The following is a 6000-nucleotide window of genomic DNA, read 5'->3' as shown; positions in this document are numbered from 1 at the left end:
CCTCCCCGGGTGCTCCTCCCATGAATCCTCAGCCACTCTCTTTCCCAGTTCCGCCTCTAGCGCCTTTTCCAGCTCCTCCCACGGCGGCTCCCCAGGAATCCCACCTCCTTCCTTCCTGCATCCGGCCCCGCCCACGGCCCCGCCCTTACCCTTCTGCGCCTGGCCGGCTCCCCATGAGGTGCATATCCATTGGCTGAATTCTTTATAAGGCTCCGCCCCTAGACTTCCGCTTCTGCGATTGGGGCAGATAGCCGTCCGTCAGCGCTGTCGCCTGGCAACGGGGTGGGCGGCTCTAGAGGAGCACCTGTGGACCGCAACCGGAAAGGCAGGTCGGGTCGGCTCTGGGGCTGAGGGTGACGGCTTCGGTGGGAGGAAGGGTGGGGGTGTGGGAGGGGGAAGGTCGTTGGTCAGGAGGCCTGGAGGGAGCAGCCTGGCCAACTTAGGGTTGGGGGCGATGACCCTGGTCCTGGGAACGAATGGTGCCAGAGTGGACCTGGGCCCTGCCCCTCCCTGGCAGCCCGTGCCTCTCTGCCCAGCGGCGGGGTGGGGAGTGGTGGGGGGGATAGCTGCGAGGGAGGAAGAGTCTCTCCGCGTGTTGGAGCACAGAATCACTCCTCACATTCTGCTTGCCGTGTGGTTGAGATCGGAGGGTTCCGGCAGATTCTTACCCGAGGGTTCTCAGGGTGGAGGCCCGCTGTCAGAAGGGAAAGCGAGAGAGAGCTGTAGAGACGCAGGAAGAACTGGGGAGCGTCGGCGGGAGGAGGCGAGGCAGGGGGCTGTACTGGAGTGTGTGCCGGGCTGGGGCGGTCTCTCTAATGACCACAGCCTACTCACTTTGTCCCCGGAGAGTGGAGCTGATGGCTAAATTTAGGGCAGAGGGGAGAGAAGAAAGTGCTCCTAGGCTGACACCCTGCAGATGAGCCACTGGGGCTCCCTGGAGGGAGGGAAGCCAGCACAGGGCAGGAGCGGGACAGGTCACCTTCTGGCTAGCAGGGACTCTGCACAGCTGGCGGCTGGCCCAGGCTCAAGCTGACCCTTCGCGGAAGGTTCTGGGATGTAAACAAAGCTTGAAGCAGATGAGGGGCTGGGAGTCTTCGCAGAAGGGGCGTACTGAGGGCCAGATTGCTGCTCCCAGGACTGTGGCCCCTTGGAGGTGGAGAGTCCAGGGTGTCCCTCGAGGACAGGAGTCCTCAGAGAGGCTCTGAAAAGAGGTGCCTGAGCCATGCTAGGATGCCAGCAGGAACTGCGGCCGATTCTGCAGAAAAACAGCTCCTGGCTCCCTCCCTAGCCCTGGGGAGTTTGTTCCTTCCAAGCTGGCCTGTTTTGTTCCAAGGCAAGAAACCTTCTGTTGCCTTGGGCTCATGTGTCTCCTCCTCTGGCCTCCAGAAAGCCGAATTATTGATAAATGCCCGATGCTGCCTCATTTAATCCTTTCCCATCATTACAGGGCTGGTGGCACTGGCCGTGTTTTACTAGGGTTGGAAAAGCCTTCATAACTTGCCCTCAGTCTTAGCACCGACCAGTGTCAGAGCTTGGACTCGGATCTGTGCACCTTTGCTTACACCGCCTGGATACCAGCGCACTTCAGTGCCCACCCTCCCCCTCTGCCCCACGGCCCTGCATCTTTGGAAGCCAGTTTCTCATTCTCAGTCCTACTCACATTTGGGGCCAGGGACTTCTTTGTTCAGGGGGGGCTGTCCTGTGCGTTGTAGGGTATTTAGCAGCACCCCTGGTTGTTATCCTCTAGATGCCAGCAGCACCCCTCTCCCTGGTCGTGACAACCAGACATCATTGCCAGCTGTCCCCCCGGCAGACAGAACCGCCCCCAGTTGAGAACCGCTGGGGTTAGCAATCTTAAAGGAACACTGAGGCGCGTCCTCTTGAAAGAGAATGTGATATACGTAAACCTGCAGGAGACTCAGGCCAGCGTTGGGTTGTTTTATGCACAGCTTGCCTGGAAAAAAAAGCCTGTGGCACATATCGAGGTGCACCCAGGACAGTCCCGTGAGAAAACCATGGCCAGGGACTGAAAGAAAGTTCAGGAATATGCATCTGGGGAGAAGTAAGGACGCATCAAAGGCCTTCAGTTCCTCCCCAAAGTTGATTAAAGAGATTTCAGGCCTGATAAAACGATGGAGTCCAGGCTGGAGGAACTTGGGGACGCTGTACCACTGCCATTACTTCATCCCGCCGTGTGGAGCTCTTTAACAGGAGCGGGCTGTCCTTGGAGCTGTCTATAGATGTGTCCTCTTACCAGTGCCCTGCGGACACCGAGAATGGTGGGCCAGGGGCCTGGGGCATGGTCTGAGAGGCTGCCCTTCCTTCCACCTTTTGTTGGCTCCAGGCCGGTGGCTCCTGCTTGAGGGCATAGCAGTTCCTCCTCCTAGAAGAAAAGCCAGTGTTGCCAGCTGCCCTGCTTCTGGGCCTTCCCTGGCATCTCTTCCAGGGGCCGCCCTGAGCCTACCGCATGCATGCCGATGGGCCGCACCTCTCCTGTGCATTTCTGCCCTATGGTCCTCCCTGTGGGCACCTCGCCCAGCTCTGGTCCTTTCTCGAAGGCATTTGGACCCTGAGGAGGCCAGGCTGCTGTTTCCAGACAACAGTGGAGGAGCCTGTTTCCGGTGGGACAGAGGAGGGGGCTGGGATGGGCTGGAAGTGAGTGGCTGGGTGGAGGCAGATGAGGCCGCCTTGCTCTGTAGACCCCTCTGGCCCCCTCCGCACACCAGACCTCGCCTGGACGATGTCGGTGTCACCCTGCACCTTTGTGTGCACTGTCCCTGCTTCCTGGGTGAACCACCTGTGGGTGCCGGAAAACCCAGCCAGAACATGTCCTTTGGGACATTTTCCACTCTTGCCCTATCCCTGCCGATCCCCGCAGCATTTGCTGGACGGGACGCTCCTGCAGGCCCTGGGCCTTTCTGAGGCTTCTGTCTGCTCTCCCTCTGACGGGGGCCTGGCCTAGGAGACACTGAGTTGTCTGTTGAAGGGATTAGATGCATGTGCTGATGTCAGGAAGGCCAGTGTGCTGGAGGGGGCAGGCCCCGTGACCTCTCAGTGCACTGCCCCTGGTCGCCCTGATTGCTCAGTCATGGAGCATCTGGGAATGACTGAGGAGAAGCATTTACGTGTTGGCAGCCTCTTAGCCCCAGACGTCCCCCTAAAAGAGGCTGGTATCCCCCGGTCGAGCGATTCCTTGGTTTTGAGAAGGAAGGATGTTTTCCCAGGATGTGGGGAGTTTGAGGTGCGGCATGTAGATGGAGCCCCTGTCCTTGCTGTGAGCTCTCCCTGGTGGCCCAGGCCTGGTGGACCATGGGGTACAGAGGTGGGCAGGGGACTGGTCACGGGTGGTGGAGTGAGTGGCACTGATCCAAGGGCCCCTGAGTGCCTGGGGTCTGGGAGTGAGTCCCCTGGGGCCCGAACGTGAGGGACCCAGGCAAGGCCGACCTCCTGGAGTGAGCACACGGGATCTCACGAGCTGGTGAGAGAACAGGCCGTCCACCCGAGGGGTGGGTGGGGAACAACATAGCTGTTGGACCGGCACGTCCCCATGCGTGCGTGTACCAGGCTGACTCAGGTGCTGGCCAGGTGGCCGTGCGGCAGTCTCTTTAATGGCATTCAGATTCTGCGGTGGGTGAGTCAGGCGTGCAGGTGTGGGTGCCGCGCAAGCAGAGTGAGTAAGGAGGGACCTGTGTCCCCGTCAGTTAAGGCAGCAGTCGGTTCTAGGAAAGTCAGGAATGCTGGGTAGTCGTGGAACCTGAGGCTGAGTAGATGATGAGGGGTGCAGAGGTGGACAAGAGGGTCCTCTGAGCCAGACAACGGGCAGAAGGGAACTGTCCACAGAGACTGGTGTCTGACGTTCCGAGGGGACCACACGCATCCGCCAGGTCGGCCTTGGGAGCCCACCCGGGTGGGCACGGCTGTCACCGGCCTGGAGGGTCCAGCTCTGATATGAAGCTGTGCTGACATCTCAGAAACCTTTCCCCGCAGGTGTTCAAAAGGCCGCCATCTCTTCCAGAGTTTAGGTGAGTCAGGGACCTTCTCATGTCACAAACGTTAAGGTTTTCTAGATGAAGTGAAGAAACGTGGTGATCTTTGCTAGGAAGACCCTGAGAACGAAATAGCTTTCACTAGGGTACATTTTAATTCATTTACCATTTCCAGGATTTCAGCAGGATAACAAGGGAGGGACGCAGGGAGAGTTGTGTGACAGATCTTTTGGTGACTTGACAAATTAACACAGATTTTGAGAGAATCTTGAATTTCCCTGGTTGGAAGGGTGTGAATCTAAAAATACTGTTGACTAAAGCCATCGTGATGTATCGCTAATGGAAGTAAAGCGGGGGTGAACCCAGTGAAAGCAAAATCATGCTGTGTAGACAGATCAGGTCACTGTGCGGGGTCCCAGAATGACCTGCAGCCTGCTTTCAGGTCCACAGAACAGTGCAGCGTCCTTCTTAATTATCACCCTAGCCCTTCTCTGTTCCTCCTGCATCCTCGATGAAAAGGATTAAGCTACCCAGTCACTGAATGGCATTAGCCCCTTCTTTGAGCCTTCCAAGAAAGCAGCCCCCTTCACACTCTCACCGAGACCCCGCGCTTCCTCGCTGCCTTGGGTTGGAAATGCAGCTCTGACCACACGCGTACTCCTGCTTGTCGATAGCCAGGGGGCACCGACCTATTTTCTATTGTGATTTCTCTTAGGCGTGGATTTCAGACACTTAATACTAAGAGCATGGCTTGGCAGTTGGCAGAATATATTAAATTAACTGCAGCGTCAGTGATGTTCGTACCTTTTTTCTGCCTTTGCTTGGCACTCTTTCCTCCTCTCTTCCGGAAGTGGCGGGTAGTTAAAAATCAAATGATGATGGCTCGTCTCCTCATCCAGTCCTACGTGATCAGGTTGTTTCTTGGGGCTTTTAGAAAAGTTGACAAACAAGACGGGTCTGCCTTGGCATGGCTGCTTGGGCCGTGCCCCCTGGAGGGGACCAGGCACCCGGTGGTGCCACTCGCTGTATCTTAGACATGAAGAAAGCCTCACGCAGGCAGGACCTTGAGCCCAGGGCCGGAAGTTTTCCTTCTTGGCTCTTAGGCTGCTGAAAAACTTGAGAATTGGAACCAGTTAGATCAGGTGGCCCGTGAGTGATAGCCCCAAACTGGGCTGCACAAGCACCCGTTTCCAGCAGCCTTTGCAAGTGCGCTACAGCTCCTGTCCAAGGAGCCCTCTGCTGGACGCTTCCTGTTTGGGGCAGATGGGCACCCCTGCCAGGATGGCTGGATTAAAAAGATGGAAAAATAGCAAGAATGTCAGAGAGGATATGGAGAAATCGGAACCCTCATGCTTTCCTGCTGGGAATGTAAACAGAAAATAGTTTGGCAATTCCTCAGAAAGTGAACATCAGATTATACAACCCAGCAATTCCATTCCTAGGTATAGCACCTGCCGCCCCCAAATTTGAAAGCAGGGACTCAGACAAGTACATGTACACATATGTTCACAGCAGCACTGTTCACAACACCCAAAGGATAGAAACAGCCCCCAATGTCCATCAGCAGACGAATGGATAAACCAAAGACGGCATCTCCATCTACCATAATTATTATTCACCCACAAAAAGGAGTGAAGTACTGATCGTGCTACCATGCAGATGAAATTTTAAAACATTATGCTGAGTGAAAAGAGCCAGACCCCAAAGACCGTGTACTGGATGATTTCATTGACATGAAATGTTCGAAATAGGCAAATCCACAGAGAAAGCGCATTAGTGGTTGCCAGGGGCTGCGGGATCGGGGATGGGGAATAACCGCTCATGGGTGTGGGCTGTCTTTTGGGGTGATGGAAACGTTTTAGAGCTAGATAAAGGTGGTGGTCTCACAATGTTGTGAATGTCCCAAATGCCACTGAATTGTTCACTTTTTTTTTTGGTACCTGGAGTTTATTTTTTTTTTATCTTTTGTTTTTATAAATAGATCTTTTGGGGGGGATAATCGCTTTACAATACA

The 6000-nt window shown here is 55.6% G+C and overlaps 1 protein-coding gene across 5 annotated transcripts in view; it reads left to right on the top strand.

The window, feature by feature from the left end:
* The first annotated feature begins 266 nt into the window (after positions 1-266).
* Positions 267-6000, top strand: part of MEAK7 (MTOR associated protein, eak-7 homolog) — a 39484-nt gene continuing 33750 nt past the window's right edge. For 3 of the 5 annotated variants that reach the window (XR_011377000.1, XR_011376999.1, XM_060289379.1), the window contains exon 1: positions 267-325. The gene's annotated coding sequence lies outside the window, so the exon portion shown is untranslated. Of the gene's footprint in view, positions 330-3812; positions 4023-6000 lie in introns of those variants that run through there. The other 2 variants (XM_060289380.1, XM_060289378.2) reach the window with 2 other exon arrangements.

The sequence above is a fragment of the Globicephala melas genome, chromosome 19 (assembly GCF_963455315.2).
Source record: "Globicephala melas chromosome 19, mGloMel1.2, whole genome shotgun sequence".
NCBI classification, from domain to species: Eukaryota; Metazoa; Chordata; class Mammalia; order Artiodactyla; family Delphinidae; genus Globicephala; species Globicephala melas.
The sequence above is the reverse complement of the archived record's forward strand: the minus strand, read 5'-3'. Positions and strand labels throughout refer to the sequence as shown.